Source organism: Cyanistes caeruleus, chromosome 10 (genome assembly GCF_971803275.1).
Source record: "Cyanistes caeruleus chromosome 10, bCyaCae1.hap1.1, whole genome shotgun sequence".
Classification (NCBI taxonomy): Eukaryota; Metazoa; Chordata; class Aves; order Passeriformes; family Paridae; genus Cyanistes; species Cyanistes caeruleus.
This window is the reverse complement of record NC_141710.1, coordinates 23,101,996-23,128,162: the sequence shown is the minus strand read 5'-3', so window position 1 is coordinate 23,128,162 and position 26,167 is coordinate 23,101,996. Positions and strand designations below refer to the sequence as shown.

Below are 26,167 nucleotides of genomic sequence, written 5' to 3'. Positions count from 1 at the left end.
CTGGGCTGCAGGAGATGTGCAGAACAGGGGACAAAACGCTTCTGTCACATATCTGAGGGGATATCTCATTTCCTTCTCCCCTCGGTGCAGAATTTGGTGTTGTGCCAAAGCTTTTGGCACTTAGTGACAATTTCCCTTTACAATTTAAAGGATTTGCTTTATCTGTGGAAACAAATCCACCTTCATTTCTTCAGTGAAGCCACACAATGTCCAGAGCATTGGAGAGCAATTTAAAGTGAGTAGGTTTGGGAGTTACTGTGGTAAAACCTTGTATGATTTAATGGAGGTTAGGAAAGAAAAGAACTTAATTTTGGGTGATTTCCTGCATGTCTTGAGCTGATTGTTTTCAAGGGCTTATTCAAATTATGTCTACATCTTCTCATATATTTCAATATATTAATATATATATATGTATATCTGTGTTTAATATATCAGCATTAAAATGTAGCACTCAGAAATAAAATTAATATAACTAATACAAGTAAACTGCTAGAAACCCATTTAATCTGATGTTATTTATGATTAAATCCAAAGTTTTGAAAGACTATCCCACAACAGCCTTGGGAACGAGTTTGTCTTGGTGCAGCTGCTATGGGTGGATGGTAAATAATTGAGTTATTTCTGTTGTCATGGTAATGACACAGTTTTGAGGTGTTGAATGACAACTTTTTGGATTTTCCTGATATTTTTGAGTTGGGAGAGCTCCTGTCTGGGACCTCCATGGTGATGCTGGGATCTGTTTGGCAGGGGCAGGACTCAGCATCAGCCAGGCAAAATTCGATGGGAATGCGGAATTTTCCTGCTGGTGAGGAGCCAGTGCTGTCCCAGGGGTGTTGGTGCTGAGTGGGGACTCAGGGTCACTTTGCTGGCCTGATTTTGTCACTTAATTAAGGCTTAATTTAATGCTGTTATTTGGGTTTCTGCTGGTTTTGGAGAAATTAGGTGGTTGTGAAGCAGGTGTGTAAATAAATTACAGGCAGCGCTTTGCACCTCATCCTCAATTTAAAATAAAAATGGGGAAAAATACAAAAAAAGAAAATAAAAAAAATCCCTTAATACAGCCAAGGAAGAAGACTCCAATCAGAACATTGTTTTTTTAGTTTAAAATTATTTTCCTGTTATTCTGGCTCAGTTAATGAGGTTTTTATGACGAGGCTGCAGAACCTGTGCTGCACTTGGGAAAGCCAAGAAAACAAGGATTTGGGAATGTGTGGAGTTTGTGGGGAGCCAGCCCTGTCCTGAGAACACCACCCAGCTGTCTGAGACATTTCAGAGTAACCAGGTTTTATTTTAACCTGCAAAATGTGACATCATGTGTGGAGGAAGGTTCTAAAAGCAAATGAAATTGTGGCAGCTGCTTTTATAGTCCCTTAACGCACAAGGTAACTATTTTTACATGGCTTGCTGAAGGAAAAAAAATCCATTAAAATACAAATTTATCTTTTTTTTTTTTTTCCCTAAAAGAAATCTCTTACCCAATGGCAGATTTGTTCCAAAAAAAAAGGAAAAGCCGTGCTCCAAAGAGAGCTGCTGCTCCTGGGGACTGGAGTTTCCACTGGGTGTGGAAAAATCCCTCTGGAGAGGAAGGGGGAGAAACTTCCATGGAAGTTGGGTGGCCACAACTTCAGGCCAACAAATGCCCTGCTGAACTCCCCAAACTCGCCTGTCAAACCCTTGAACTTAATTTTTTGACCGCGTGTTTAATGCAAAATTAAATCTCTCTTCAGAGAGCTGCAAACTTGCCAGACTGAGTTAGACACATGCAGCTGGGCCAGACTGGCTGAATATTTAATAAGCTGGTGCCAGATTTTTTTTGTCTTGTTCAGTTTATTTCTATTTTTTCCTGCTGTAAAACCCCCCACCAAACCCACATCTTGTTGTCTGAGGAAGGAGGAGAATTGAGGATCGAGTACTTTGCAAATCTTTACCTCAGTGTCTCAAACACGTTTTTGGATTGTGCTGAGAGGAATTTGATGTCAGAAATTATTTGTTAAAACTTCTCTCAGCTGCTCAGAACAGGAATAATCTTTGATAAAATTTTGAAGAACATCTGTCGTCTGTTCTTTGGTCGCTGGCAAAACCGATTTTAGGTTTTTTTTTTTTTCTTTTTTAATTTAAATTGATGTTCTTTGGGATCCTGATGAAGCACAAATTATCCTGCCTTCGAATGGAGCCATTTTTAGTGCAAAAATAAAGGCCTTTAGAAGGGAATTCAGCCACTGGGACTGATGTGTGGAAAATGGAGATATTGGACAGGCAGCCTGGGATTTTCTGGAGTGGGATAAATGCTGTTGCAGCATCCAAGGGGAGAAGCCAATGGTTATTTACTGCTGGCCTGGATTTATCTGGGGGCTTTTCCCGTGAATTGGGCTCCATACATGTGTTATTTTTAAAGGGCCTCCAGGGCGTTTGGGATGTGGAGGAAATCAGGAGGATGATCAAATTAAAAGTGAAGCTGTGACATAAAGTGAATAAATGTTAGGATTGGGTGACATAGCCATAAATAAGTGCTGGTAATTCCTCCTGACATGATCCATACAGATATTTTACCCAGCTCTCCCGAGAAGCAGTTACAAGTTCCCTGGAGTGTGGTTGAGCACAGGCTGTGAATAGGTTTCCTTTTTTATTTGGCCATTTATATTTACTGGATTTCTGGGGTTTTCTGATTCCACACAGAAAAGGAAAACACACAAAATATTTGCTTTGGAAAGGCTGCTGAGGCACAAAGCGTGGCCTCAGCTTGTGGCAGAGGGATGAACTTTTAATCAGAGGGTTGGATATGAATTTTCCTGACCAAAAGTGGCATCAAACATTGGCACAGCTGCCCAGGGTGGTGATGTTCCCATTCCTGGAGGGATCTAAAAGCCACCAGGACATGGGACTTGGGGCAGTGGTGGCCTTGGCAGTGCTGGGAATGGTTGGATTTGATGACCTTGGAAATTTTTTCTAACTTTTCTAAGCCATGCTGTGATTTTTGCTCTGTGTCCCTTCCTCAGGGACAGCTGGTTGCGCTTTGGGGGGAAAAATAAATAGTTATTATTTCTGTGCACTTATGGTGGTGATCAACATTTAATTTATAAATTCCAGCCCATGGTCAAGCTTCATGCAAGGAACAGGATTAAAAAAAAAAGGAATAATTATGTTCTCTAATGGCTGAAATCCTTCTCTGGAGCCTTCTCTGTGATAACTTCTGAAATTGGGATTTTCTTCCTAAATTCTTGGAGAAGAAACTGGAATTGGTAAGGAATCTTGGATTGGGAGCCAAGCCTTTGGAAATGCATTAGGTCAAGTCTCCAATTATTCAGGAGAAGAAGGAAACACCAGAACTCCCTGAATGTTTTTGGGGTTTTTGTGGCATGAATTAATCATTGCATAAAAATTCTTCCTTTTTCAATCTATTTTTTTTTGTGGGGCTGAACTTGGATGTGTATTCGGGTGATAGATGTTGGAATAAATTTTTGGAGAGGTGAAAATACAAAATATTTTGGCTTAATTTCCAAAATTGGTCAGCTTGGTGTGAATTTTTCTGCTTTTTTGGCCCTCTCTGGTAAATGTCTATTTTTGGGCTGTAATATATTGTGGAGAGAAGGGAAGAACGCACTGAGAAATTCAAACTATATTGCAAATCTTATCTGGATGGAACGGAATTATTCACCCTGACACAGCAGAAAATGCAGGGATATCACCTCAGGATGTGTGATTAAGCTGAGGTATTTTTCATCACGATATCTTGTGTTTTGATGGAGTGCAAGCAATCAGAAATTGCTCTGTATTTTGTAAACAGCTGCATTTCCTATTCCACGCTTTTGTTCTGCAATATTTTTAAGCTCACAGACTTTTTCCAATATAAAAAAATAAGAATAATTGGGGTTTTTTTTTTGGTTTTGTTTTTTTTTGTTTTTTTTGGCAGCATTTGAGAGACTTTGCCCGTCTCAAAATGACAAAACTCAATTTTCTATCGGAACCATTTAAGTCACAAATGAAGACTGATCGTCTCTCTGAGCTCCCCTTCTGCTGAGCCACGGCGTGGGGCTGGCACAAGCTGTTCCTCAAACAGGGAAAAGCTGGAGAACAAAGCTTGGTTTGATGCAGAATCCAGCAGGATGCGACTGCGGATTGTTGGGATAATTTTAATTTTGTCATGCTAATGAATCTTCTCCCTCGTCCTGGGCTTTATTTGGTGGGAGAGTTGGAAATTAAGGGAAGCAGATATTGGAATTACCAGGGCAATCAGGTTTCATAATCACCACTCAGCAGAGGATTTTATTTCAGCAGTGAACAGAAAACATTCAGGACAGTGGCAATAATATTTTTGCTTTGAGATAGGTTCAAATTAACCAATTCTAGGCCTGTGACAAAGTGAATACCACAGATACCCAGAGCATTTGCTGCACCCCAGATGATGAATTCTAAGCTCAAGGTAGGATTTTTACAGATATTTAGGCTCCTTCCATCTGAAATCTTTTGGGATTGGGAACTTAGTATGGATTTTTTTGTTGTTGTTGCTGTGTTTGGCTCACAAGAAATTTTTTATGTACTTGAGTGAAAGAAAACTTTGTGAGTCCACATGCTCCCAGTAAAACAAAGACTTCTAGGGCCAGAAAAATAGCAGCTTAAATCAGAGCTCACATCTGTTGATGTAACTGTTTTGTCACTTGTGTGGGGTTTTGTTGGGTTTTTTTCCTGTTTCCCCGCTCAGCTTGGAGCGAGGGCAGATGGGGAGGAGTGTGGTTATTTCTGATAACGATGCTGTGGATCCTTCCCACCAGAGCAGCGAGGAGAGGCTGAGAGACGAGACAGAAAGGGTTGAGGGGCAGCCTCGTGGCAGGGTTTGTTCTCCCTGGATTTTAGGAGTCAGTTCCAATATGTGATTATATTTTCTCTCGTAGAACTTTGAGACTACTCTGGGCGCTGCCTTTTTATTTTTATTTCTTTTTACTCCAGTCGTGTTCTTGGAGTGCTTGACTACTTTTTTTTTTTATTATTATTTTTTTCCCCTTCATTTATTTTTCTGGAAATGGTTCAGAAGACATTTGGAGGAGTTAATGAGACAATTTGCAATTTATCTTGGTGGGGTTTTTTTTCCTCCTTTTGGGGATGATCCAAAGCCATTTGGAGGCAGTAGAATGGTCTCATTGACTCTGAGGAGCTATGGGTGAGGGCCTTGAAGAGAATTGTTGTGAGTCTATTGACGATTAGGTGATGTCTCCATATGTGAAATGATAAAAGACAAGTGTAAATGTTATAGCTGGGGATGTTTTAGTGCTGCTTTGCAGCTCTGTTTTTTGCTGCAGTTACTCTGGTGGGGTCAAAACAGAGTTTGGGTGCAGGAACCACTTTAAAACAACCAGAGGCTGCTGGAATGATCAAAACCAGTCCCTCAAAAAAAAAAAGAAAAATAAGAAAGATCAAACCCAGGTTTATTTTTCCAATGGGGGTGTTGGGAATAGGGGGAACAAGGCTCCTTTTGGGTCAGTGTGGGTTGTAAGGCCCCTGCAGAGTAGTGCTTAATGAACTTTATAATTATTAATTATACATTAACACATTTCCGTGCTGCCAGAGCAGAGGGTAAATATGGAGGCAAGGGAAGAAACTGAGATAAAAGACGAGTGGAGAGGAGAATTGCAATTGGTCTCCCTGGTAAACAAGGCTCAAAGTCACCCCCTGTGTTTGCTGCCTGCTGAAGGTGAGGAGGGAGATGGGTGTTTGTGGCTGTGTCAATATTGGCACGTGAACGATGGGAGATAAAGCAGAGCTGAGCTGGGGGTGTTTCCCTCTGGGGCTCCAGCTGTGCTGCTGAGGAGTTTTGGGAAGGGTTCACCTGTGGGGGTTTCCCTGGCACGCAGCAATGATCCCACTGTGTGCGTTCCCAGCGCCTCCTGGAGCAGCAGCATCACAGCAGAGGTGACACAGGGGTGGATGCTCCACCTGGGAACTGTTCCAGATCCAGAATTTGAACCTGTCCATCCCTTTTTCCCAGGAAGCAGCCCCAGGGAAGCTCTGCTTGGAGCTGTGCTGCTGCTTGGACAAACCAGGTCGGGAAGCAGCACCGGGTTGTTGGCAGCATCCTCGCTGAGCAGTGCCTGGGTGATGCCTGGAAGCTCCCTCAGACAGGGATTTTCTCAAAGTGCTGCTGGTTTATTTTCTAGGGTGGCTTTGCTCCAATCTGAAGTGCCTGTAATTGCAATTTTTCTTTTGTCTCATTAGTAATTTCCCATTATTTCTTTAACTGACAAAGCAATTGAGGTTTGGGGGTCTTATGTCTATACCTGGGCTTCTTTAATCATAGAATCATGGAATGCTTTGGGTTGGAAGGGATCTTAAAGCCCACCCAGTCCCACCCCAGCCATGGGCAGGGACACCTTCCACCACCCCACGTTGCTCCAGGCCCTATCCAGCCTGGCCTTGAACTCTAACTTTTAATTTTGGGGTCAATTCATAGAAACTTGGTTATCTTCCACCTAATAAGGTTTCATTGTGGGGTGGAGGCAAATGTGAACCCTCCACCTTTGTGCACATATTAAATGTTTGGTTCTCTCTCTTTATGCTAAGAAAAGTCCTCACCTCTCAAGAAGAGCTGAGTGCAGCCAGCTCATCCTCCCATCACAAACCTGAATTTCTCAGGAACACAAGGAAATGACTCTCCTGATACAATTTTTCCCCCTCCTCAAGTAGAATCCAGCTGCTGACTAATATCTGGCTGTGGTGGGAAGTATGAATTCTTCCTGGCACCTCAGGGGGCTGCTTAACAGCTTTATCAGATAATTACAGTGCTGGAAACAATGTGTGATGTGTGCTGTGCTGTGGGGATTTGGGATGCACCCCGGCTCCCAGGGCTCTGAGCATTAATATCTCCTCTCCCCTCATCCATTTCAAGCAGCACAGGATGAGCTGGAGCAGATGGTGGTGCATTTTGTCCCAGCCCAAATCCCAGCCCTGCTGCTCGTCCCCTGTCACTCTGTGCTACGAGCTCCACTTGGCTCTGCTCCAGCCCTTGGGAAAGGTCATCCCTGCCTCTCCCCAGGACATCTGATGGGATGAGGGACTCTCTGCTCCTCTGAGGGAGGAGCTGAGTGCTGGATGGCACATCTGTACCCAGGGAAGGCTTTGGTGGAGCTCAGTGCTGGGTCAGGGTGGTGGAACAAAAGCTCGGGGTCCTTTTTGAGCGCAATCCGCTTATTTTCTGTGAGGAGTTTTGGGTTTAGGATACAAACCACGTGGCTCCTGAGCAGCCTCAGGGACACTGCTTCGTTCTGGGAAGGCTGAGTCACAGTTCCTAAATATGCCAAGTTAATATTGACAATAAGGGGGGGTCAGAGAAGGAGGGACAAAGCTGAAGGTCTGAGAAGTTCTCTCAACATTTTCAGGGTGGTAACACAACTCCCTGTAGGATGAACCAGCCTGTGTTAGAGGGCCTGAAATCCAACCTTAAATTAAATCCTTGGCTGAAGTTAAACCTTCTGCTATAGAACTCCCCAGGGCCTGGAAAATCTTCCCTTCCCTTGGAGCTGGAAGAAGAGGACAGGGACCTTTCCCCAGCCTCTCCTTTCTCCTGTGAGCCCTCCTTGCTCCTGAGCCAGGTGTGAGGGTTTTGTCAGGCAGGTTTCTGGGTGCTGAACTTTGTATGATATTCCTTATTTTTGGCACATCAAAGGCCTCTGAGAAGAGAAAACGATGCTAATCGTGTGTTTGTGCACTTAGAAATATCAACTCATCCACTTGCAGAGCCAGAAGATGGAGGAAAAACTTGGAGGAGCGAAATATAAAATTCTCTTCCATCATCAAAGTAGCAGCATCAAGCCATGACCTCTCTGTGTTCAGACACGCTGCAAGCCAGAAGCAGAATTTAAATGGGCCTGGCCTCCTTGCTGCTTAAAAAGGGAGAGAAAAACAAGTAAAAAATTACTTTTACCAACTTTCCAAACCCTGCTCAAAGTTGCTCTGTGGAAAATGCAGGCAGGGATTGCTTTTCACTGATTTTTGCCTTTCACCTCCACGTACCTGTATGGGTGTCCAGGTGTCCAACACCTGGAAAACACCTCAGAACCCTCCTCAGTGCCACCCTCAGCCTCCTGAAAACAACCAAAAATGCCTTCTGCCAGGGAATATTTCGTCTTTTTCCTGCAGATAGTCATGATTTCTCCAGGAATTTTGTAAGTGCTATGGGGATATTTGATGTTTAAACTAGGAATTTCTTCTAGAAATGACAAACTGGTGACAACCTGAATTTCTTGGCAGACTCTTCAAGGACATTGCGTGGCCTGTCTGCTGGGAGTTCCAAGTGTCACTTGTCTCAATACCTGTGCTTGAACACATCCCCTGACATGGAAATGATGAGCCACAAACTGCCCCATCAGTCTGTCTGAACATTTAACATCACAGCCCACGATCTTTACAGAGAACAAAATCCAAGGGCTTCACGGTATGGACAGTCATTTCCTGCTAGATGTATAATTTATTTCAGTCAGGTCAGGCTGTATTCCTTATATAACAGTTCAGCCTAGAAAAAGGAAATTTATTTCATATTTTTGCACCTTCTATGATGTTAATGAATGAATTCAAGTAGGTGTTTTGCTACAGCACAAGGCGTTCAGCTGTGATTATGCATCATGATTATGGTGTTAAATAAATGAATACTTGAGCTGTTTGGACATCAGGAAATTTGGAAATTGGGTGTTCCCATCTATCATTCCCATAGGCCTGGATTAATTTTGTTAGTCATATTTTTATATATATTTGTGTGTATATATTATATCTAAAATAATGGGACTCTTTGTTCTTTCAGTCAATCCCAGCAGCTGGATAAAGATTTTTTTTTTTTCTCTGTATCCAACTAATTGTAGAAGTTCATTTCTACTCTGGAAGTGTCCAGAAGCACTGACTACACAATTTTCAAAGCTCATCAGGAATGAACACGGCACAGACCATCCAACCTGTGGGAAGCACCCAAAAGTGAGGGATTTTCTCTCTCTGAGGAACCTCTCTGTTCAAATCTGTGTCCTACCCCAAAATGTTTTGTGAAGTTAAGGGTTTTTATAAAACCAAGGAGATAAATTTAGGATATCAGTTGCTGCTATGACCTTTCATTTGGGGAAAATGGTTGAGCTCCCAGTCCTCATTTTTTTAAAAGCCTGGAGTTATTTTCCTTGGGGAAGGACAAATTTTCAGTCGCACATCATCAAATATTGAATATATTTGCTGCTTATGTAAAAGAGCGTTTTAGCCTGGTGAGAGAGAGGAGATTAGAACAAGCAGGCTGTGTCCCTAAATTCAATTGTTTGCTGGGAGATGCCACTCAGCCTGGCAAGAGATTGACACCGTGTCAACTCTGCTTCTCTCAAATTGCCCTCAAAGGAGGTGCCCTCTAAATCTGTCCCCGAAAACCGAGGCAGCACCTGATGAAATTAGGGAATTAAACTTCTGGGAAAGTCTTATCTGAGAGCACGGAGCCCTTTCCAATGGGATAATTTGTTTGAACGTTAAATTGAGCAATCTCCCCTCCCCAGAGCTCCGAGGAGTGTTGGAAGGAGCCAGCAGGGAATCTTCTGCCCCTTCTGGAGGGAAACATCTTCTCTTTTCCTGTTGGTTCCCCGCTCTGTCTTTGACCTCTTGGCCTCGCGTGTATCCGCAGTAAACGGACAAATTTAGGAGGATGTTGTTCCTGCAGGTAAAATGTCACAGGCTGTGGGATACATGGTGGCACTCGGCGAGGAGGTGACGGCTCCCGCCCCAGGCAGCCGCGGTTTGATGGCGCTAAGGGGGAATTTGACGGGAATTTGATGATGGCTGGGAGCAAACGCTGTCAATAGCCAAGAGATCCTGCTGAAACCTTGTTTTCCTATCAGTCCTTATCGGGCTGGACACTGCCAGGAGAGGGGTGGGGATCAGATCCAGATTAAACCCCAGGGTTCTCTTATCGCCTCCCACGCCAAACGCTCCAGCCACAGCCCACCCAGCAGGGCAAGAGTTCAATATGAAAAGTGGGATCAGAGAAATGATAAAATGCTTGTGCTCCTTGTAAATATCCTTTTCTTTCCTACCCTGTCTCCCTGCATTCAGATCATATGAAAATATGTTTGGTTTTAGCAAAAAATAAAAAATATATGAACAGCAGCAGGGTGGCACAGCCTGGGAGCTGGGGATCCTTAAGGCTTTAGGAGTAGAAAGGAATTATTTAAAATTATTTTTGTTGGGAGTAGAAAGGAATTATTGATATTATTTAATAATTAAATAAACGATTATTTATTCAATTATTAAAACATGAACACCGCTGTTTGCTGGTTGGTTGATTAAGCTTTCCAAACATTGGTAACAGCAACGTACTTTTTCAGAACGTGTTTTATGCACATTGGGATGTGCAGGATCCAAAATATTGATTAATTACATGATAAATTTTACATTAAAAATTTTGCATAATAATACAATAGGGCTGAGGGGTCCTGATTTTGGGCACTGGTGTTCGTGAGTGGATGAATTTTAAAAGTAATAATAAGGAAGTCAAATATATTGGAGGAGGAATTCGGCCATATTTCCTCAGCTTGAGGAGCATTTTTATCCTTTTCTTCTCTCCCCTAAAAATTTTAGCCAGATTTTGGGTTTTCAAAGCTGAAAAACGCAGAAAAAACATGATATTATTTGATTTTTGCGTGTGAACTCTGTGTGGTCTAAGCAGCCTTTTAGGGCTGCAGTTTAATTTAATTTATACCCAAATCTCTGGTCCTCGATGAGTGTAAAGCTGGTGAATGAGCTCTGAAGAACAAATATCTGAAGGGTGTTCCTGAGGAGCATTTCTCTTCCGAAAGTGCTGCCAATTAGCTTCAGGAGCAGGAAATGAATGACAACCTGGAGAATGCCGTGTCTGAGGCGGAGCTGGCTGGGCTTTAAAGAAATGCAAACAGGCAGAAATTAAAATTAAGCAGCAAAAAAGTGGAACTCGCCTGGCGCGGGGCTGAGGGTGAAATCAAAACCTCAGGAGCTAACGAGGGCTTTTGGTTTTATTTTCATGAGGTGTAACATTTGTGGAGGATAGACTCTGGTTTTTAGTGATTAACCATCAACAATCCATGGAAATGAGAAATTGTGGTTTAAAATACATGGAAAATTTAAGGGTTTTTAATGGCTGAAACTCAAATTTTCCTGGTTTTGCACTCAGACAGGAGCTGTGATTTTCACCAGTGTAAATTCCCAAATTTACAAATTTCCCAGGTGACTCCTGCCCTGGTGGGAAGCTCCCTTCTGCTCCCCTCAATAATCCCTTTGCTCTGATCTCTACAAAAGACATCAAAAATCATGGGAAAAGTGGATTTCAGGCAGCAGGAATCAGAAGTTTGAGTGTCCTCCCAAAAGCAGGATTCTTGAGAGCTGTGAAAATCTGGAGTTCCCTCTTGGACACGATGAATTGTGCAGATATGTTGTGAAAATTCTGCTATTTTTAATTGTTTTTAAAAGGATTTTAGTTCATCCATTGAAATGAAAAATCTCCTGTAGCAGCAGCATCTACAAATTTGTTTTCATGTTTGTTTTGAACTTCCCTTTATACCAGCAAGCCCCCAACTTGTGAAGGAAAATATTTGCAGCAGAGCAAGAACTGAAAAAAAAAACATTTGGTTTAAAATAGGTGATAATTATTATTAATTTTATTATTATGATTTCGACTTGACAAGTTCTGTTACACAAACCTGCCTCCACTTGGGTTTTAACCATTTAAATAATTGGGAAAAAATGTAATCCTAGTGGCTAAAAAAAAAATATAAAATAATAAATTTACCCTGAAGACCCAGTGGTGCTTCATTCCATATTAACTGATGTTTCTTACTGTGAAAAGTGAGTTCTCTCTTAGCAAAATGTCTTTTCTGTTCTGCCAGGCAATTTAAAATTAAAGCTTGACAGGCCATGCTAATGAAATAAAGCAATAAACATTTTCTGACAGGTGCAAAATACAGCCCTTGTTCGATAAGATGATATTTGGGGGAAAAATTTGCTTGGTAAATCTAATTTGTGTCAGCTCAATATTGGCTTGAGCATCAAATTCTAATTTATTGAAAGCACCAGCAAATACTAGAACCATTTGTTTAGCACAAAGCATTCAATCTATAAGGACCAACTCCATGAAATTTAATTTTCTGAGCCAAAAAAGACAATCAAAGTAGGAAAAGCAGGAAAGAAACCCTTCATGTTGGAATAGAGGGAACTGCAACTTTAGAGGGTGAAAATATTTAATTTACCGTGAAAAAAAAAGAGGGAAACCTCTATGAAATGAAATAATTTGACAGATTTTTTTGGGTTTTTTTAGCTGTTGTTGATTTTTATTGCTATTTTCCCTTTTTTAGTGGAAATGCTGATATTCCAGCACTTTTCCTGACCACTCTTGGAGAGTTTTTTATGGATTGACAAGGAAACTTTGAGCAGTTGGAATGAGATGAGTTTAAGGCCCCTTCCAACCCAATCCATTCCTTAATTCCACGATCCTCCAGTGTTTAAATCTCCACCAGTTTCCCCAGTTTGCCATTCTCAAAGCTGACTGGGATGGGGATTAATCTGGGAGGGAATTTCCGTCTATTTATTTAATATTGGAGTTTAATATTGGACCTGCTGAAGTGATTTGAATCCCAAATTTCCCAGCTTCATTATATCCCCATTTTGGTTTATTTTTGAGGGGAATATTTAATGAACCCCAGTGCAAACCAGGAGCAATCGTCTCTCCCAAGATCTCGCATCTTGGATTGGATTCCTCTAAAATTTTTAATTGAAAATCAGAGGTTTTTAGCATCTTTTTGGGGGGGCTGGAAATCCTGCAAATATTTTTGCCTCTACTCTTTGACTTGAAGAAATTTAATATTTTATTTTTTCTCTTTATGAACACTCAACTAATGATCTAAATGCACAAAATAATTATAGATTAATCTGGCTGCTAATTAAGCACCGTTAACAAGATGCTGGGTTTATGATGTGTTTCCTTATTTTTTCCTTATATTTTCCTTTAATTTTTGGCTATTGCACAAAGCTGGAAGATTTTGGGAATTTCTTTATGCTGGCATTCCCAAACTCATCAGCACGGCTTCCCTGGCATCTCCTGCTGTGGTGCTGACAGGGAATTTGGGACAGATCCTGAGTGGAAACTCTTCACCTTTCCAGAGGGTCCTTTGATGAGGATTTCCTAAGTTTAAACACCAGGATCACTCAAATCAGCAGGGTTAGATGGAATTAAAAAACGAGATTTCCTTAGAATTAGGATTTTGAAATGCTGAAATTCCCTTTGGGGTGCAGCAGGTGAGGAGCTGGGGGTGATGCTCGTGAGGAGCAGGGAATTCCTCCAGCTGTGCCTCCCCTGCACGAAAAGCTGCACATCCAAACCTCCTCTGCCCCCCAAAATTTGCTTTAAACCCCTGTCTCCACTGAAGAGATGCATCCTGAAATATCAGCAAGGCTGGGAATTGTGCTGCCTGGCAAAATGATGTGGCAAAATCAAAAATCCAGGGAGGTTACTAAGCAATCCTTCTGCTGTTATGGCTTTTTGGGAATTGCTTCTATTTACCCCTTGAACAACATTTTGGGTTGATATTTTTTTTCCCCTTTAAGTGAGGGGAATATTTCTCAATTTTATCTGTCGAGAGCTCATCCAAGCCCATAAAAATCCTCAAAAAAAAGAGGAAAAATCCGTATGGCATATTTATAGCCAATTATTTTCCCTATTCTTCCTTTGTTCAACTCACAAGTTTTATGGGAGCTTCAGCTTTATCCATTTTTCACTCCAGCAAGCTTTGCAAATAAATACTGGAGGTTAAGAAGAGTTGCTGATTTAACCTAACAGGTTTTTTGGGAATGTTTTGCTCATTAAATTTTTCTGCAGGATGGGGGAAGAAACTCCTCATCCTCTGCCAAAAACCTCCTGTTATTATGTGGCTTTTGCACCACAGGGGTTTTACAGCCACGTGCTCCACTCTTAACAACTCCAAACTGCCAGCTCTTGATTTTTTGGGAACCTCATTTCTGGTTGGAACTTTGGGATAATTGCTGTCTTCAATCTCAGTATTTTTTGATCTGAAATTGTTTAGCTCATGGAAATGTTTTTGGTTGGTATTGCTCTTACCTGAATATCTGCATTAAAACCTGTTTTAGTCCAGGGATTAAGGGAGATGATTGTGGATGAGTGGGATAAGGAAAGGATTTGTATTTTTCTGTCTGTACCCTGGTTAATTAGAGTGTGTTCTTAAATCTTTTAAGTTCTTAATAGTACTTAAATGTACTTTTTTGGGTCTCAGGATGTCTTTGTTGAACTAAAACAATATTTTTTTCCATCTCTTGAAGTGTGCAAGGCCAGGCTGGATGGAGCTTGGAGCACCCTGGTCTAGTGGAAGGTGTCTCTGCCCATGGAATGGGTTGGAATTAGGCAATCTTTAAGATCTTTTCCAGTCCCAACCCATTCTATGATTTTATTGTTTTCAAATATCAAAATACATCTTTACTGATATCCTGAATCTCTGAACAAAAACATCCACGTGTTCCATTCCATATATCCATTCCCAAATGTCCACATGCCCATTCCTGAGCTGGACTTCTGCTGCACAATGGATTTTTGTTTCTATTCTGTTAAAAGCTGCTCAAATTGTTGGCACCATTTAGAGCATGGTGCTGATAACAGAGCCCAGATTGATATATTTATAAATGTGACTGATTTTTGGAGCTCAAACAACACCTCCTTGGCCACAGAAGGCCATGTGATGGTTTTCAATATATTTCTACTGATATTTGCTCTCTTCAGTTCCCAAAAGGAGGTTGAAGCCAGGTGGGAGCTGACTCCTTCTCCCAGGTTAAAGTGACTGGATGTGAGGAAATTGTGCCAGGGAAGGTTTAGATTGGATATCAGGGAAAACTTCTTCACATTTGATGTAGATTTGGCCATGTAATCCCTGCTTCTTCTGTGTAAAAGTCCTCACAATCAAGCAAAATTCCTTTGGGGTTTGCTGACTTTGTTGAGTTTTATTTTTTAATCCTTTAAAAACGAAGGTGCCAATGAGACCTACACAACCACAGGTGAAATTTATGAATATTTCCAGGGAGTCATTTTGAGGAAAGAGTGTAGAAGTTTCTCTCTGATGCACATCTGAGGTGAAGGTGTCTATTTAAGCACCTGAAAGGATAAATCTGGATGCCATGGTGATGGGAGGCTTTATATAGTCTAAAAGGATAATTGCATTACTTTGAATTTTCCTGGGCTGGGACAGGTCTGTAATTTGGATTCCACAGAGCTGATGGATCAAATTAGCAACGACTTTATTTGATAGAAATAACCTTCAATATTTTACTATTTAAAGCACCCACGTGATTTGCCACTAACTTTTCACCATGAGGTCGTGGTGCTCCTCGTTCCTTGGTTATCCCTTTGGGAAAAGTTGACTTTGGATCCACTTTGGAGTCTGTTTGGATCTTTTTTCCCATCAACAAAGGACAGGATAAGAGAAGAGAGCTTCAAGTTGCAAAAGAGGAGGTTTAGGTTGGATATTAGGGAAAATGTCTTGTTTGGTCAAGGTTTTATGACCCCAAATCTGCTTAAAGGGACTTTTCACCCAAATAGCTTTTTCACTGAGATAAATGAAATCCAATCCTGCACTCACCAACCAGCCTGCATGTCCAGGTTGCTTGAATGACCAAATTTATTAGAAGAATTTAACTTTTAGTAAATTTACCATGTATTTTAATCCATTTTTTTTTAACTTCTCATTTGTTGTACGGTGGCCTCTTGATATATTTATTATTTCCTACTAAGTGTCCTCTTATCACCCTAAATCTACTCTTCTATTATCTTATTATAAAAACCTTAACAGGTGAATATTTCTTGGATGGGGAAGAAAAAATGCATGAAAAAAGAGGAACATATTTTTCAGTAATTTTTCTTTCATCATATTTTTTTACTACTTCTCTTAATTCCTCTCTCTTGCCATATCGTGATTATTTTTGTATAGCTGGATCACATCCAGAGCGTGATAATTTGAATATATTTGAAATTGGGCAATGGGAATAGCTGATTTGATGTGTCTACAGAAAATGGGAAATCCAGATGTGCTGAGCATATTCTCATGTAAATATTTAATAAAAACATTCTTTATATGAGAAATTCTACTGGATTTCCCTCACAATAATTTTAATGCATTTTGGGGATTTCATGACCTGAATGTGAAAAGGTAATTTCCAATACAGAGAGAGAGAGAACTTTCCTAAACTTTTTCTTAAATTTATAATCTGTGCAAGGAAGATAATCTTTAATTTTATATTTGACCCCATCAACGTCCTCTTAATGCTCTCATTTGAAAATGGAATATTCCTTCCCACATGATATTTGTGGATAATCACAGAAATTGTTTAAGGAAAGTAATTTCCTTGAAGATGCAATTTTATACATCTGATAATTAGTGGTTATTTGATGAATGATAGGACAGCGAAGTAGGAAATGTAATTCTCATTTAGAATTTGGATTAAACACAGGAATCCTGAGGGCCGGAAACATTGATTTTTTTTTTTGGTTTGATTTGCGAGCTTGTGCCACCCGCTCATGACAATCTGTGGATTTTCAACTGATTTCATTCAAATACTTTTTTTTCCAGAGGTTGAAGATGTTTTGGGAGGGAGAGATAGTGATAATCTGAATATCTGTCCCCGGCCCCCTGCTGAACTGTGGTGTTCAAGCACAAGGTGGCACTTCTGCCTCACAAATGAGGTTTTATTTTCTTCATTTGCTCTCTGTCCAGCTCCCAAAAATCCCAGTCGGTGCCTCCTGGCCCAATCCCTCTTTCCTTTTCCCAAGGAATAAACATTCCTCACATCCCTGGAAGAGAAGCTCTTCATGGGACCACAGCTTTTAACTCGAGTTCAGCCCTGGAATGAAAACAGAGTAAAACCAGGAATAGCAGTGAGGTTGTAAAGTTTAATTTTCCTTTCACATCCTGAACTTTCCCCAAAATTATTTAGGCCAGTGAGGTGCTAAAATTGCTCTTATTGCTAGTTTTAAATGCTGGCCGTGAGAATTTGATTATCCCTTATTTCATCTGAATTTTATTATTTCTTGTATAATTTCTCTTTAAAGCTCAAAGCTCTTTCCCTGTCCCAGTAACGTGCTGGGAGCTGCAGGGCTCAAGTTGGGATATTCCAATAATTATTTTATTATTTTATTGTTATTTTATTTGTGACTCCAGCTATGAATTAACTTTTGGGATGAGCTTTCACACTTGCCTCGCTTACTGAAGACCCAGATTTTGTTCCTCTCTTTCCCTTGGGAATATTTTATGGCTTGAAGATGGTTTGTCCCAGGAAACACCTGAGGGAGAGGGAAAACTCTTGCTTTTCCCTGCTGTTGAAAATGCTGGGTATTCTGAGTCCTTTTGAAGGTTTATTCCTGCAAATCCCCTGGGTTTGTTGGGGTGTTTGCTCTGAGTGGAGCCAGGTGGGGCTGGTCTGATCCCTCAGGCTCTTTTTGGGATTGGGAATTCCTTGGACAGGCGGGAATTGAGCTGCGGCTGCTGGAAAAAAGCTGTAATAAATCCCAATTTCTGGTTTCCCTCAGTTAATATTTATCTTGCTCCTTTCCCTCATGTCCCTCCTCTCCCTGCTCCTACCCTAAATTCCATGGTGGAACATGTGGATTAATCTCACCTGGATCACCGGGAGCAGATACAGATCCCAGATAAATTATAACAAAAACAATTAACAATGCTTAACTGAGCCATATTTATTTCTTAGAGACACCCAACTCCATGGGGAGTTTGATAGCAAAAGAACATTGTAGGGAACTTGTAGCTCAAAAACTCTTTAATTGTATTTTCTTCAATGTTTTTCAGACACTTTTCCTTCATTTTCAGAATCAATCCTCTAATTTTGAAAGCAGTGCTAATCTAAAAAAAGATTTATTATTATTTTTACTTATACACAAAGCATAATTCAACCTCACCACAGCACTGGATGCGGATGAACATTTTTCCCATACTCATTTCCTAATCTATCTTAGGCTTTTCCTTATTTTAACCTGTGAATTCCTTTTCATTTTATTATATTTGAACACTTTTGCTGAGCTCTGGCAACCAGAAATCCCTTTGCTGCAGAGCTGATGCTTCAGGTAGGTCAGCAAATAATCCAAATATCCAGATGGGATCCCCGGAAAGGGTTGGATCTCCTTTGGATGGCAAGAAAGCTTTGTCTCAGCTCTCAGCACAAAAATCAAATTGTATTTTTAGCTTTAAAGGTGGCTCTGAAGTGGAGGGGATGTGGCAATTCTGCTTTCCCATGCATCTGCTCCCTCTGCTAAATCCAAGGAATTGACATTTAAATTGGTTTAGGCCTTGCCTAAGTTCGGTTTTGGCAGGTGATGTCAGGATAAACATTTGATTAGATCATGAAGAATGAAGGAGCCAGGCAGCAAAAGGAGCAGTCACGGATTTGTTTGTTTTCCTGGAGGATTTCTAGGGATTATTTTCCTTCTCTGGCAAAAATCCTGGCCTGGTGTGGATCTGCACCTAAAAGGCTCCAAACTGCTTCAGCAGACTGAGGAATTTTATCTTAAATTAAGGGAGATTTAATTTAAGAATTTCTTGAATCTGCTTTTGAATTTTGAATAATGACTTAGAGAATTTCAGTGCTTTGATAAGTTGTGGTTTTGATTGTTTTTGGTGTTTTAAACCTGCCATTTTGGGCCTTTTTAATCCCTATCCCAGGATCTGAGTAATTGCTGTGTGTGTTTTGTTATCCCCATCCCAGGATTTAAATAATTCCTGGGTGTGCACAGTTCAGTTATGAACCTGATGCTACAGAGAGGTGCAAATTGTGAAAATAAGAGCAGAATTCTTGTTATTTTTCTTGGATGCCTCTGAAAACATCCCCAAGTCAGAAATGTGATTCCCCTTTCTCTGTTTCCAGCCCTTCATGTGTTTCTGAAATGCTGGGAAATATCAACTGACCTTTTTTGTATATGAAAAAAAAATCAGATTTTTCAACCAGGCTCCGAATTTCCATTGATTTTTGACATGATTTGGTTTTATTGGGTTTTGCTGTTTGTTTGTCCTTATTGTAACACTGGATAAAGATTTATTCATTACCTCAAAATCTTATTTTTTGCTATGGAAAGGTTGCATCCAAACCTTTATTTTTAAATCTTTTTTTTTGAAGTCCTGAATCTCTGCCAATCAGAACAAATAAATGGAATAACCAAGAACGTTTTGCTGTCATCCCATGGAGTTATGGAGGTGACTTTGATTTTCCTCATTTGTGCTGTCTGGCAAAATTCTTGGTCTGTTTTCTTCATGGTTTTTTTGAAATGTGTATCATGTGGGAATTTTATTATTATTATTAATAATAGTAGTAATTTTAATAATAAAATATTAAAATAATAAAAATTAATTTTAATAATAAAAATTTATTGCCTATTTCTTTGTCTAACATATGCTTTGCTCCCTGTTTTCCAGGGATAATTGGATAATTGTCACCCTGGAGACACGTGGAGCAAGGAGCTGGTAAGAAATCCGATGGTGCCATATGGTTCCAAACGTTGTGGTGGAGACATTTGGGATTTTTGAAATCCTTGATGATCCTTGCTTGGCTCTCAGCAAATGGTGGCGGGGAGCACGAGAGGGAGAGAACTTCTGCCATCCAGAAAATGCAGGTTAATGCCAAACTTATTTTCCATATGGAAATTCCCCTTGCCATCCCACAAGGATGAGTTGGGAGGGTCACAGACACGGACAGAAATAGCAACAACTGGATTTTTCCTGGGGAAAAAAATGCTCATTAAAGCCTTGAGGAGGATTAATTACTTGGGATTCTTGCATGGAATGGGTTGGGAGGGACAATAAAAACCATCCTGCCGTGGGCAGGGACACCTTCCACTATCCCAGGCTGCTCCAAGCCTGGAAAAGGGAAGCTCCCAGTGCCTGAGGGAGCTGAGGAGATGGAGAAACAAATGACAAAGGATGGGGGGACAGGACCAGGAGAATGGCTTCAAACTAACAAAAATTAGGGAAAGATGGGATATTTGGACAGAATTCCTGCCTGGGATGGTGGGAATGCCCTGGCACAGGTGCCCAGAGCAGCTGTGGCTGCCTCTGGATCCCTGGAATGCCCAAGGTCAGGCTGGACACTGGGGCTTGGAGCAGCCTGGGATAATGGGAAGTGTCCCTGCCACGGCAGGGGTGGCACTGGGTGGTTTTTAATGTCCCCTCCCATTCTGGGATCCCCTCTGTAGATGTTTGACTGTAATCACTCAGCTTTGATCACTTTGCCGAAATAATTCCTGGAATTTCTGCCCCCCAATCAGGAGTAAAACAATATTTTGAGGCTCATCAGGATGGGCTGGCTGGCTGGAGTGGAGCTGGCTCCTCCCCAGGGCTGGTTTGGGAGATTTCCCCCTCTCCAAAGCAGATTTTGGAACATTAATCCCTGCAGCTCTGCACCTCCTTGCTCGTGTGAGGAGGAAATCACATCTTTGGCATCTCGAATTTCATAATGTGATTTCTATTTGTGTTCAGCTAAACCCTGGGTGGGTCTGAGACTCTGTTCTCCTTCACTTCACCCAGCAAATCAGGGCGGCAGAGCCACAACTTGTTTTTGTTTTCCAGTCCCTTTGAACAAGTGATTTTATTGCTGCTTGAACAGGAATTTTGGAGGATGAGGGTGTTGCTTGGCAACTGAAGTGCAGTGTTTGCACTGGTACCTGCTGGGGTGGCTTCTCCCTTTCCCAGGGACAGCACAGAGTTCCCTGGTTTTCCAGGACTCATCCAGGACTCGGTGCTGCTCCTCCAGCCCAGTTCTGTCCTGAGGGTCCAGGGGGAAAATTCCTGGCCCTTCTCAGGGGTTTGCAAACAGGTTTGGGTGAAATCCTCAACCTCTGGAGGTGCTGAAGCAAATCTGTGTCTGTGGAATCACAGGTTTGGGTTGGGAGGGATCCTAAATTCACCTCGTTCCACTGGCAGGGACATTTCCCACTATCCCTCATCACCCAAAGCTCCTTCCAACCTGGCCTAAAACTTTCCAATCAGAAAAGAAAGATCTAAGCCCAGACCCTTAAAAATGATCCTTTTTTAGTTAAGCATGATTTAAGGAGTTTTTAAAGAGTCCTCAGGAAGGTCTGAATGACTTTTTTCTTACCCTACCAACGAGGATAATGGTAAATGATAATGGAAAAAAAACTTAAAACTCTGGTAGAATGAAGGTTTCAGGTTTACAGAAATATTAATCCTGATGGGCTGGGCAGCCAACAGGAACAGCCTTCAGCAGCCCCTGTGTTTTATTTCATTTTTAACTCAGTCTTAAGGTGACAATCTAGCTTTTATTAATGGCAACTCCAGCTAATCTGCTACTTTTTTTATTTTTTTTTGGAATTGAGAGAAGGCAGAATGTATCCCGAGATTAGTCATGCTCCATGATATAATGTGCACACAAAGGGCTATGTTTTATTCATTGCTGATATGCACAGTGTATTTCCAAATAGAAACTTTCTCCCAGGCCTCCTACAGCACTGTGTCTAACACCAGTTTGTAAAAATTCTCTGTTGAGAATACCTGATTAAAAAAAGAGGGGAAAACCCCCCAAAAAACCTTTCCCTTGTGCTGTATGGACATCCTTGGGATGCTTAGAAATTATTTACCCTGTCCAGATGCTAAAAATGAATGAAAATTGAAAACAACAAAACAAAAAAAGCTTTACTGGAAAGGACAAAGGTTTTTCCGAACTCTGTTTGCTCCTGAAATATTTAGTACAGAGAACTTGGCAAAAACTTTCCTATTATCAACAATATTAAGAACTTTTAAGGGACACAAAATACAGAAGGCCTGGAAATGTGGCATGAGAGGATGGGTTTTTAGGATTCTCCCAGACTTGTCCAAGCTAAATAACTGAATCCTTGTTCCTTAAGTGATATTTTAAGAGGAAAAGGAAAAATATTTCATCTTCAGATAATGGTTTGTGAACCCTACTTGGAGAATTTTACCTCAGGGGGTGTGGGCAGCACAACCTGGGAATGACCTCCAGGATGAGAGAGCTTTGGAACAGCTGGAAACCCTTCTGGATCCAGGCAGAAATTGCAGGAAAATCTTCATTAATGAGAGTGTGATGAAGGCAAAGAGAGCTCAGAGCCCCTGCCAGGGCCTGAAGGGGCTCCAGGAGAGCTGGAGAGGGATTTAGGACAAAGGGATGGAGGGACAGGACACAGGGAATGTGTCAAATGGAGAGCACTGAGCGTTTCCTCCCTTAAATTCAGAATTCTCTACATTTGCTGTTGCACAACTGCAAATTTCTGCCTGGATCCAGAAGGGTTTCCAGATGTTCCAAATATTCTCTCATCCTGGGGGTTTAATGGGAAGAAAAAATAGGATTTTAGGTGTCTGCACCGACTTAGAAAATATCTTAACCATAACCACTTTTATCTTTGTGTTTTTAATTAACCACACCCAGACAAGCCACACCCAGCACATAAAAATTGTGACAAAATGTAGAAAAAATATTAAAATGCTCTTAAAATTAAAATATCAGCCAGCTCCAGGTTTTTCAAGAAAGTTTTTTTGATTTTTTTGGATCTCCAGCTGAAGGTGATTCTTCGTCACCCTCACCTGGGGCTCCTTCCAGCGCTCCTGGCACAGCCTGGGACCAAGGTCATAATTTCAGTAATTAACTTGATGGATGCTTCCTATCAAAACACTCCAGTCCTGAGAGCTGCTACTGGGATACCCCATGTGAAAATAGGGAAAAAATTCCATTAAATATTAACTGAATCCTGCCTTTTTCCCCCCTTTCTTTCCTCCAGGCCTGCTCTGCAAAGATGCAGGGTTTGGAATGAGGTTTTACAGTTTTTATTCTGATTTAAAATGTACTTTGGTTTTGTCAAGGTTGTTGATTTAAATGTTGTTTATTGAGTGATAAACAACAGAAAGTTTTCAGGTGGAGAATGGGGATTTTTAGGTTCTTTCCACAAATATGATTTATTAGCAAAGCACAGGATTTTGTGTAGAATTTACTGTTGCTTGTGGCAGAAAAATCACGTTAAAACTTTATTGATATGGAGCTGTTTGCTTTGTCTCAGGGTGTAAAATGTGATGGTCCATACAGTATCTTTCCAATTGTCAGAGCTTTATTTTATTTAATTTTATTTAATTTTATTTAATTTTATTATTTTATTTTTTATTATTTTATTTATTTATTTATATTTTTATTTAATTTTATTTTTTCTAAGTGATTGTTAAATTATTTATTTATTTTAATATTTTTATTTTTAGTTATTAAAATATTTATTTATATTTTTATTTATTTTTTCTAAATTTTTTAAAAAAATTAATTTCTTTTATTTTAGTTCATTCCCCAGGACCCACCCACATTGTTGATACTTTGGCAACCTGAAACATTGCTGGAATTTTGATCCTGGAAGCAAAAAACTGCCCAGATTTTACTAATTTTGAGCTCCCTGATCTGATTTGCTCTTAGTTCTGACACAGAGGTGCTGACTGGCCCTGTAGAATATTCCCAGTGATCCAATCAGGGGAGGGAAGACTCTGATTATCCTGGAAAAATAGAAATTCCCCCAGGATGGGCCAGAGATGCTGAGCTCACCTGCTTGTCCTGTGATCCATAAGAACAAAGCCTTGAAATTCAAATTATTCTGTAAAAATAAGGGCCAAAAACCTCAAATATTTCTTCTGGAAAAAGCTGGATCTGGCTGGTGTTTTAATTATAAAATTTAAATTTATATTTAAATTATAAAGGAATTTCAGTGTGTTTGGTCCATTTTGCCATACTTTTTTACTGGTGTGATGGGAGTCACTTGTCTGAGTGTGGTTAAAATCTCAGAGATAAAAATTATTTTGGTTCAATATTTCCTAAGTCAGTGCAAACACCTAAAATCTTATTTTTTTTCCCATTGAACCCAGCCTGGACTCTACTGCTGTTCTGTACTGCAAGAAAAATCCCTGAAAATTCACATTAAATTTAACTGTGGCGTTTCCATAGAGATGATGTTTAGCATAAAAATAGCTGAAACATTTTGACACTGATTCCAAGCCTGTGGTTCATAACATCTCTCTTTTAAGCTGAAGTATGGAAATAAATCCCTCATTCCAACCACAAAAACCACGGGATGAAATATAGGAAGGTAAAAAGAATTTGTCTCCAATTTAAGATAATTAAAGGCAACTTCTCAGCAAATTGGAAATGGAACTTACTTTGTTAAATCAAAGATGAGTTGAAAGGAACGTTGTAATATAAATTTATCTCTAATTTAAAATAATTAACCCCAAATTCTCTGCAAATTGGAAGGTGTAACTTTGCTCGTTGCATCGAGGATGAGCTAAAAGGAAAATTCTAATTTAAATTTCCAGGAATGGGTTGGGTGCTTATAGGCCTGGAGGACAGGACAAGAGAGAATTATAGTCAAGAGAGATGTCTGAATTTTGGGTTAGGAGCCAAAAATGTTGATTTTTGGATCATTTCCCACATTGGCAAGGACTGCAGGGAGAGTTTCGGAATAATTTCAAGTGTTTCTGGAGGTGAAGGGAAATGATCTCCCTGTCCAGGCTCCTGGGCTGGGATTTCTTGGGTTCCATCCTGGAAAAGGAGCCAGGTCTGATGGACGTGATGGAGCCGAAGGTTCAGTGATCCCAACACCGTTCCACAGGAAATTCAGTCTGGGTTGTTTGCCTTGGATGCTGGATTTTAGCAGGTGGAGTTGGAATAAAGAGGTGAAGGAAACCCAGAGGTTGAAAATTACAGGGTAAGGAATTGTTTTGTTTGTTTGGTTTTAGTGGGGGAAGAAATGAAGCTGCAGGATGGGGATGTTGAACGTGAAGAGCTGGGCTGTGCTCAGAGCAAAGCATCCCATGCCTGGAATCTGAGAGGTGTTCAGGGCATGGAAAATCCTTCCCAGCTGTGGAACATTGCCTGAACACCCAGGAAATTCCAGCAAACTCAGGGAAAAACTTGGCTTTGATGGGATCCAAGCCGTGATTTGGATCTTTGAATGGTTTAGGTTGGCAGGGACCTTTAAGGCCATCAAATTCCAGCCCTTTCCTAAACTTCTCTTGGTTTGGGATTGTAAATTCTGTTCTGTAGGTACTTCCGGGTACATTTGAATAATTCAAATTAATACTAATTAATATGACTCTTTATCATTATTTATTTATGTGTTATTTATTTGTGAACTCTACTTGGAGAACTTTTCCATCAGGGGGCATGGGCAGCACAACCTGGGAATGATCTCCAGGACGAGAGAGCTTTGGAACATCTGGAAACCCTTCTGGATCCAGGCAGAAATTGCCTGAATATTTATACATAAAGATTTATTATAATATAATTAATAATTCAAACCAGAGAAACTGAGATTGAAAAAAATAATAGAAACCCCAGGGATGATGGGAAAGAGGACAGGTGACCACGTGTGAAAGATGGACACGCTGAGATCCCAGAGGTTGGGGACAGAAACTCTGAATTAATGAAATATCCACTCAAATTTTACCTGGAATCCATCATTCCAATGCACCTGGCTGAAACTGAAGGTGTAAATATTCAACCCATTTCTTCCAGGCACAAATCCAGAGGGAATTCTTTCAGGCTGGACTTGGGATGGGCGCAGTAGGATGTCTCCAGTAAGAGCCGCTCGATTTGCTTGCATTAAACGCCAGATGCTCTGTCTTTGTGCCAAACACTCCTCCAAACCTTGGCACTCCACTTCCAGGGATATTCTCTTCAGGAATGATGCCATGTCCCTCAAAACCCCACTGTTGCTGCAAAAAAAAATCCATGGATTCCTATGGCAATTTTGGTCCAGGAGCAACAGGAATGTTCTTCCTTCTGGGAGCAAAAGCACTTCCCTAATTCAGGATATGGGGTTTCACATCCTTGTATTCCAAACAAAAAGTTTTTCTGGGAAATTCCTTGTTCTTCCTCCTGAACTCTATCTTCTAATTCAAGCTCATGTCTTGCTGGGCACAAAAATCCCCAAAATTTGAAATGAAATGATTTTAGTTTCAGGAAATGAAGATAATCAAGTGATTAGTGGCTATGGGACTAATTAAGATGTTTGATTTTCATTCCCAGTGAGTCTCAGCACTGGTGAACCTCTGCATCCATGAAAAGAATGGAGAGATATCCAAGGAACTTAGATAAAAAAGGGATCTTTGTAAGGGGTCTTTGGGATCCCTCCTTG

General features: G+C 40.7%; 1 long non-coding RNA gene across 2 annotated transcripts in view; it reads left to right on the top strand.

Moving 5' to 3' along the window:
* Positions 1-26,167, top strand: part of LOC147651380 (uncharacterized) — a 54,378-nt gene that overhangs the window by 8,960 nt on the left and 19,251 nt on the right. For both annotated transcript variants that reach the window (XR_015274335.1, XR_015274334.1), the window contains exon 2: positions 19,449-19,496. This is a non-coding gene — a long non-coding RNA (uncharacterized LOC147651380). The remainder of the gene's footprint in view (positions 1-19,448; positions 19,497-26,167) is intronic.